This window comes from Echinops telfairi, unplaced genomic scaffold (assembly GCF_000313985.2).
Source record: "Echinops telfairi isolate 266 unplaced genomic scaffold, ASM31398v2 ScPeMD7_5592;HRSCAF=6446, whole genome shotgun sequence".
In the NCBI taxonomy this organism is placed as follows: domain Eukaryota; kingdom Metazoa; phylum Chordata; class Mammalia; order Afrosoricida; family Tenrecidae; genus Echinops; species Echinops telfairi.
In genome coordinates, this window is record NW_022109491.1 from 41,269,762 (window position 1) to 41,279,413 (window position 9,652).

The following is a 9,652-nucleotide window of genomic DNA, read 5'->3' on the forward strand; positions in this document are numbered from 1 at the left end:
AAAAAAAAAAAAAAGAAAACATCTAACTTCTCTTTGCAGAGCTTCTGTGCACAGGTAGAGAAGTCATGCCATCTTATAACAAGACTGGAGAATTTTAATAAGGGAGCTTGAACTCTGACGCACCAATTTTGAGTTTCTATTTATTGTACCAAACTCCCTACCAGTCAGTCAATTCTGACTCATAGCAACTCTAGAAGACAGAGTGGAACTTCTGCTATGGCTGGTGGGCTCAAATAGCTAACCTTGTGGTTAGCAGTCAAATGCATAACCCACTACAATATCAGACTTTTTTGTACCTTAATTCTTGTTCTAGCCCCTTTTTAAGATAACAAATTGTAACTGTTTGCTATTCAGTTCCTAATAAATGTGAACTGATACTTGGTGAAAATTCCAAGTTCATGTACTTTGCACTTTTAAAATATAGGTTTGGATCAACGGACACCATGTGAAGTATAATTTGCATAAACATTAATACTCTGAATAAGGCCAGTGTGCACTTCCTATATTTCAGGGTAGCTAACATTACATTAAAATACTCTGATTTTTTTTTTTACAGGTAAGCAGAGTAGTGCTTGGCATATTTTCTGTACTTTAAAAACTAGAGTTTATAGGGGAAAACGTGTTAATTTTAGAATCATCAGGTCATGTATACCCAGAAACTTGTCCAACATTTGAGTCACCCAAATGTGTGTTGGTTAGTGGTTAATTGGGGCAGAATAAAACAAACAGAAACCATTGCAACAGCAAAAATAATTTGTTTCAAGTATCACTGACAGAATTCACATCCCAGATATTTTCTAGTTCAGATTTAAAGAGTGACTTAAGAGTTAGAATGGACTTTCAATTTATCTTCCAAACCAGTGCAACAATAATAAACAAGGTTTATTCTGGTTAAACAAGGATATAGAGTTTCTCTGGTTAGAGTCTACCATGAACTTAACCTCATTTCTGATGATCTGCAGAAAGTGTCTAGAAACGTACTAACTGAAATGTCAACTGAATGGAATAAAAGCCTTTCATCTAGTAGTTCCTAACCATTTTGGTGGTCTCGGTGTTGAACTATGTGATGCCCATAGACTCACTCCCAGAGAAGTGAACTAAGTGTAAAATCCTAGGATATTATAGACTCCTTATACTCATCCATGAATAAGAATCTCAGTTCTAAGAAAGAGGGAGAACAGGATATTGATCTTTCCTCTAGCAAAAAATATTACCACAGACATAACCATTTTAACAAATCATGACACACAATTTAAATTTTTATTACAAATTCAAGCATACAAAAATAGAACCATATATCTCAATTTTAAGATTTTTCCATATGTATTTCACATATTTCTCTTAGGATGTAATTATTGCAAAAAAAATTTAAAGCATATTCAGATTGTCATTTCTCTCATATCAAAAAATAAAAATATAAGAGGAGGATATTTTGTTGCTTGACAATAGTAACATAATTGCACCTAACAATATTAACAGTGATTCTTTGATATCCTTTAATGTTGTGCTCATGTTTAGATTATACCAATTGTCTCAAAGTATAGTTACCATGTAATTTATTTTAACTGCATCTAAAGAAGTATCACAGATTACATTTTATAATATGCTGTCCCTCCACTATACCTCCCCCATATTTTGAAGCAACTGGGCCAGTGATCTCATATTCTAGATTTGGATATTGACTTTTTCTTTTTATTTTTTCAAATGTGCCGGTTTTAATGGAAGTTGTGTACAAGATATTTTACTCTTGCATCTTCTCAAGTGATTCCTCCTTGTATTTGCCCATTTCCTTTCCGGCTTGGCGAGATTTGGCTTTCCATTCCAGGATCTTTTTGCGGTCTTTGTCCAGTTTTAACCTTGTAATGACCACCTTGCTGGGGTGACTGCCCACATGGACAGTGGTGCCGTTAGCTTTATCTCGCTGCACCCGCTCAATGTAGATGACGTATTTTTTCTGGTAAACCTGGACCACTTTGCCAGTCTGCTGACTTTTGTAGTGTCCTCCCACAACCTGAACTTCATCATCCTTGTGGATAGGCATGGACCGAACATTGTATTTCTGTCTCAGTTACTTGGAAAGAGGGGAAGACATAATCTTCCTGCGAACGTGGGACGGTGCATTGAAATGCCTCTTCCGGTTTTTGCTCCGGTCCGAAGTCACAAAGGGATTGAACTTCATTTTGGCTGCTACTCCTTCAGCGATGGCCCCAAAAGGCGATATTGACTTTTTCAAATTATCATATCTTGATTTTCTAACTGTAATTCTTGTAAACCATAAGATTTAGAAGATTTGGTTAAATTCTCATTCATTTCTCCCCCTGTTTTTGCTAATAATATTTTGTTGTTGTGTGCCCTGGATCATTTCCAACTCGTAACTACACTATTAGACCGACGAGGACTGCTGTTATATTCCTAGGCTGTAATCTTTACAGGAGCAAGCTGGCAAGTCTTTTTTCCCACAGAGCTACTGGTGGCTTCCAAACACCAACCTTTTCACTGTTTCTATTGGTGAGGAGCCTAGCACTTAATCACGGTGCCACTGGGACACTTTAGAGTATTTTATAGATGATGCTATATGAAATTGTGATATTTTGTTTTCATTATTTTGAATAATGAGAGATTGTAATTTTATGACCACTAGAAATAACAGAGCTAAGCTCCACCCTCCAAATATATGTGATTTACACCCCCAATTTTTTTACAATAAAAGATTAACAATTAATATGAAATATTTATGAAATTTGATGTGAAATAGATATCTTTATAATATTAATTTTAATAATTGTTCAGAGCATATAATTTTTATTCATCTCCCCTTCCTTTTCTGGTTTTCCTTACCCCACCCTTTTAAAAGCAGATCATCTGTTCCCATCGCAGCTTTTACCAAGAAAGATAAATATCAACACCATGGTTGAAATACCAAAACAGTGCCACCAATTACACTACAATTTGTGTGTTGGCGCAATATCAGACAGGGATTTGAGCACATTGCTAATAGGCATTGAAGGTAGCAAGCTAGCCTCTAAACATATTAAAATGTCTCAGAGGACTTCTTCCACACTACATAATCAAGATTTGGTGATATGAGCTGCTTTGTTAGGACTCGTTGTGAATGTTGCATTGCTTTATTGTTCATGTGGAAATTAGTGCCTACCTTCATAAATTGGCATAGATTATATATAAATCAGCCAAAGGGAAACTGAACCAGCTGAATGAAGCATGAAGCAAATCACTGGGCAAAGAGCACATTATGTGGTGACTTATACTTTGGAATGAGAACTTCTCTGAAAAAATACACTCAACTATCTCAGAACTAAAGTGTTTTGAATTGCTTTGCAGAGGAAGAGGATACAGCAAGACATGGATGAGCCTTAAATAAAGGACAAGATACAACTTGCTGTTCTTAGAAACACAAATAAGATTATGTTAGAAAAAAATTCAAGTCTTTGATTATACTAGGATTATTCAGGAAAAATTGGAAAACCATAAAATAATTTTTAACATAGTTCATTTGACTTAATAATAAAAGTAGGTAGTAATAAGTGAGATTAATAAATATTTTTTAGCAAAAAATGAGAGGGATTTCTGTAACAGTGAAGCCATTCTTTAGATATGATGGAATGTGGAAATCACATTTTCTTTATCCTATTAGACAAACTGTGTTTTCTATGTAGGTGTGTGTGTGTGTGTCTTTTGATATTTTTGAATTTGGATCGCTACAGTTTATAATTTATTGTGTTGAAAACCTCCTGTCTGCCACTCCTATTTCTAACCCTGGGAAAGTTCTTGTTGACGGACACTCCCATTCCTTAGGGAAATTATATAAGCCTTTTCATCTACCAGTCCAAGAAATCTACATAATATAGGCATTAGTATGTATTTTATTCAAAAAAGTAATTATAGGGCAGGGCTTTAAGCATATGGCACATGCAAATTATTCCTTTGTTGTCTATTAGAGAAGGTAATAGAGTAAAATAAAAATATGTAAAATTCATAAAGCTTTAAAAATAATATATGCATATATGACCATCTCAAAATTAGCTTATAGAAGTCTCTATATGCTTAAATCTATCAAATCTATTTTTCTTTACAAACACATATGTATCATATATGAGGGAAGCTTCAAAACTTGAGAAGATTCCATTTTCTTTTAATCCCACTTTGCCATGGATTTTTGAAGCCCTTTTGTGTGCATATATAGCCTTATATGTACATTGAAAGGTGATGGGATTTTTCCATGAACTTTTTCAAAACTCAGAGACTTCACCTTACTGAGAATGGGGAGAGCAGGAGAAAAGAAAAGCACTCTGCAGGGAGAGGGGAAGGAAACCTGCTGTAAGAGCCTCCCTGACTGCAAGTTTTACTGCTTCTCCAGGAAACATTGACGACATCACAGTATCGATCACATTCGATTCTATAGTTGTTACTAATGTACGATGGTTACATGCATTTTACTGTTCCATGTTTGCATAAAGGATTAGATTTTGCTGAATTTGTTTTAGGAAATTTTGGAAAGTTTCTATTATAAGCAAAATTTTGGCTGTATGTTTTATATAGAACATACAGGTCATATTTCAAAGGGAAAAAAAGAAGCCATGTCCTGGGCAAGCCTTTGGGAATTAGTGACTCTCTGAGTGTTTGTGGTAGAATAAAGTCCAATCGGCAGGGACCTCTTTGACAGTCTATCTGGCAAAAGAGCTGTTAGGGACATCTGCTTGACCATTTACAGAAATATGAGGAGACTTCAAAAGTTCATGGGAAAAAAATCTATTCTCTTTCAATTCCACTTCACAACCTTTTTGAAACCCCTTTGTATGTGGGCTTAAAACTTTGATAGTTAATGAATTCCTTTCCAAGATATGTTTAATTGTTATAATATGGTGTACCCAAAATAGTCTTCCTAGACACTCACACTTAATTTCTGTTCTTTGACCTAATACTGCAGATGCCACTTCTTACCCTTTACTTGACAGATTTTCAAGTATGTAAAGACTATCACCAGGTCCCCACTAAAGCTCATTGTTTCTAATCTAAACCTTCCTCCGTTTTTCAACCCTTTGTCCTTTATAATAATTTTAATACCCCTCAGTATCAGTACCTTCAAACTCACTGTATTTTGACACCAGAATTGGATGTAGTTTCTAAAAAACCTAACGCTCTACTAATGTGTGTTCTGATGAGAGTATTAAAACTATTACTGCCTGGTATCTGCATGCTGTACTTATAATCACCTAATATTTATGTGTTGATTTCATTTTAAGTAGAAAGTATTGTTGGATTGTGTCTTCCCAATTTATAGGTGATTAATTGAGGCTGCAGAGATGCCCAAAACACTTCTTCCATGATATAATACATCAATTCTCACTACAAGCTTTGCTACAAGAATCAATTCTCTTCCTTTCTTTAACTGTTTTACAATAGTTCTCTTTTAGAAGATTCAAGTTCTAAGTCCACCTTTAATAATTACAAGTTAGAACTTGGGAAGTTACTGAGACTATGTGAAGTTTTCATTCCTGCACTTATAAAGCATTAATTGCATCTGTTAAAGGTTAATTGAGATAGCACATGTGCAAATTTTAACAGAAGCACCAAGCATATATGATGTATTTGATAAATACATATTGTTTTCCCATTGTTGAATTTGCACATTAAAAACTATATTAGTTAATCGATCGGTAGATAACAACTAATCCCATACTGTTTTCAAGTCCTGTTCTAGATAAAAACCAGGAAAAGAGATGGCAAGAACTCTGAATATTGAATTTAAAGCAATACACATACATTTGTATTATATAGTGGAAAATTCATTGGTCTTGGGATATGAGATTGTCAGTTCTGCTCATATTGCTGATATAAAAGCAAAACAAAACAAAGCCAAACCTCTGGTTTAAATTTGTTTGTTTGTTTCTGTTGTCCCAAGCACTGCGACCACAACAGTGGATGAAGTGATGAGTTTAACATGTACTTGAGGCTAGGTAATGGCATATTTGGCCAATGAAAAATAGTAAAGGCCTTTCCATTTCTGTTCTTGATGACTTTCACGTGTCCAGTATAGATAAAGTGTAGTGATGTTTAAAAATATAGTTAAAAGTAGAAAGACAATTTATTACATTCTGATGTTTATTGATCTCCATCTCTAGACACCATTTAATTTTAAGGAAAGGGTCAGTTTTGACACAGAATTTATTTGGCCTCGTAGTAGAGACAGATTGGGAGAGCACAATCAATAGGAGTCCTGGTGGCATCGTGATTACAAGTTGGGCAACTAGCCGCAAGCCACCTGCCCCTCTGAGAAATACATTGTCGAACCCCATCTGACCTGTCCTATAGACTCACTACGAGTCAGAATCCATTTGATGGCAGTGAGTTTGATTTGGGCTTTGGTACCACAGTAGATTATTCACAGGATTTCTAATTGAAAGTTCAGCAGTTCAAACCCACCAACTACTCTGAGGGAAAAGGATGAGACTTTCTGATCTCATAAAGGTTGACTTTGCCCTACAGGGTCACTATGATGCAGAATGTACTCAATGGCAGTGAGGTTTTTGTGGGTTCTTTTTAGTATTATGAATACAGACTCTTTTTTACTGAACAGTTCTTAGGTATGGATTCTGAATCTCTTTTTTAATGATTACCATTTGCCCTCAAGTTTATTTTGACTGATGATGATGACCTGATGTATTTCAGAGTAGAGCTGCATTGCCTAAGATTTTTAATGATTGTAACCATTCAAAAGCAGATTGTTAAACTTTTATTCTGAGAGATCTCAAACCACTAGACTTTACATTAGTAGCCAAGTGCTTAACTGTGCCATTCAGGGACTCAAAGTAGTAACTTGAAATAGAAACCTCCTTTATATCCTTTATTCCTAGTTCTTGAAACTCTCTCAAATTGGCTGGTTTTGTTAGGTGCCATCGAGTCAGTGACCCTACGCACAACAGAACAAAGCACTGGCTGGTCCTGCGCCATCCTCACAATTGTAATGTTTGAGTCCATCGATGCCGCCGCAGTGTCGGTTCATCTTGTTGAAGGGTTTCCTCTTTTTCTCTGCCCCACTGCTTTACCAAGCACGAGGTCCTTCTTCCGGGTCTGGTCTCTCCTGACAACATGTCTAAAGTATGGAAGAAGTCTGGCTTTCCTTGCTTCTAAGGAGAATTCTGGCTGTACCTGTACTTCTTTCAAAACAAATTTGTTTGTTCTTTAGGTAGACTCTGGTTTTCAATATTTTTCACCAGCACCATAATTCAAATGCACCCATTCTTTTTCAGTCTTTGTTATTCCCTGTCCAACTTTCACAAGTAAGTGAGGTAATTGAAAATTGGCTCTAACTGTGACCAGGTACACCCTAGTCTTCAAAGTAATACCCTTGCTTTTCAACACTCTAAAGAGGTGTGCCGCAGACTTACCCAGTACCATGCCTCACTTGATCTCTGAACTGCTGCCTTCATGAGCATTGGTTGTGAATCTGTGGATAAATTGGTCTGCTTACCCATTAATATGAGAAAAATTCCCATACTCAGTCACATTAATAAATATTTATGAGGCACTATTGTGAACAAAATACTGTGACTGGGATCCGAAAATGTACTTGTTTTTGTTGTTATTATTGTTGTTTTACTCCGGAAGAGGTTCATTACAATATAGCCATTTAAAACATAGCCAATAATAATTTTGAATGAGAAGATCTGTGATATTGATTTAGGTATGGTTTTGTAGCATTATTAGTAATATACTAATGAAGCCATGTCTTTTACAAATTTGATTTTTTTTAAAAGATAGAATAGATGGTGAAGGAGGACTTGCAGTAGGAATCAGCGTGTTCAGATTATTCAGTTTAAAGTTCACAAACACAGAAAATGGTTTCCAAATAACTAACTTACTTGGTGGTGTAAAGGTTTCAGATGGCTAAATGTGTTTGCAAAGCATAACTTAGAATCTGATGGGATACTAATTAAACATTGTGGGCTGGCAGATCTTACATCAAAGAAAAGGGTGGAGACTGTTTTTTCTCTCCTATTCATAAACTCATTTATCAAATATTTATTTAACACCCCATTAGTGGCTGACACCGTGCTCTTAAAGAAGAAGAAGGGTAGAGAATCTTTCAATTAGCGATAATCTAATTAGAAGTGTGAGAGGAGGAAGAAAGGATAAAATGGTAGAAGGAGATATTTACCTCTTAACCATTTTTTATCACCTGTAATTCTTTCATATGAAAGGAAGGAAAACAGTGCTGACAGGATGAAATAAAGTCTTTCAGAATGATGTCGGCATTCAGCATCAGGTTGGAGAAAAAAAGAGCAGTCAAAATGCAAATTTCTAGTTTGAAATACTAACTTGGTCTCCTGGAGAGAAGGATCTTGATGCTAATTTCTTGAAGAGCAGATAATATTTTTAAACACATCCAATTTCAAGCACAGATGAGTGAGCTGAGGTATAAGAGCATTTGGTGAGATTGTTATGTAAGGCAATGTTAAGGTGTGATGGTAATGGTCATTTAGGTACAGTGAATCTTCATAGATAATGGTTTACTTTTAAATTTGCCTCTGGTTGGTTCTTAGTAAAACTTGGCTTAACAGTCAGTAATTTCCAAAGAACAAATAGATTCAATAATGTATTTTTAATTTAAGATATTCAATTAAGATATACAAATGTATATATGTGTGTGAGCACACACACACACACACACACACACACACACACACACACACACACACACATTCTCCATCCATTTATTACCTTGTTGGTCTTTTCTACTTGATATGCAGTGGGGAAATGGAAGGGTGGAGGCCATCGTTTATATACTCTTATACAACTTACCATAACTTAATTTTTAGGTGATCTAACTTGATTGGGGTTACTAGCTCGCCAGCAAATGAAACCACATTACTTGAGTAGCTTCATCAAAATGAAAAGGACAATAACATTTGGTATAAATTTCAATCATCCAACTTAGAGCAATATTTTCTCTGTTTAATTTATTTTTTTATCATTTTATTGGGGCTCATACAATTCATCACAATACATACATCAGTTGTGTAAAGCACACCTATACATTTGTTGCCCTCATCATTCTCAAAATTTGCTTTCCTCTGGGGTTCCTGGAATTAGCTCATTTTTCTTTTCCCCCCTCTCCCTCCCTCATGAACCCTTAATAATTTATAAATTATTATTATATCTTATCTTACACTGCCCGGCGTCTCCCTTCACCCATCCTTCTGTTGCCCATCCCTCAGAGAGGAGGTTATATGTAGATCCTTGTGATCGATTCCCCCTTTCTACTCCCCCCTTCCCTCCCAGTATCACCACTGTCACCTCTGGTCCTGAGGCATTCATCTGTCCTAGATTCCCCATGTTTCCAGTCCCCATCTGTACCGTTGTGCATCCTCTGGTCTAACCCGGTTTGCAAGGTAGAATTGGGGTCATGGTAGTTGGGGGGAGGAAGCGTTTAAGAACTAGAGGAAGGTTGTGGGTTTCATTATTGCTATACTGAACCCTAAGTTACTCATCTCCTCCCCACTACCCCTCTGCAAGGTATGTCCAGTTGTCTACAGTTGGGCATTGGGGCCTCATTACATGCCACCCTCATTCATGATTATATGATTCCCACACACCCCTACCCCCACCTTTGGTGCTTGAAGCCTGGTCCCTT

The 9,652-nt window shown here is 36.1% G+C and overlaps 1 protein-coding gene and 1 pseudogene across 1 annotated transcript in view; one reads left to right on the forward strand and one right to left on the reverse strand.

Annotated features, from left to right (window-relative positions):
• Nucleotides 1-9,652, forward strand: part of MACROD2 (mono-ADP ribosylhydrolase 2) — a 1,581,126-nt gene that overhangs the window by 242,357 nt on the left and 1,329,117 nt on the right. The window lies entirely within an intron of this gene.
• On the reverse strand, nt 1,742-2,179 carry LOC105979789 (annotated as a pseudogene).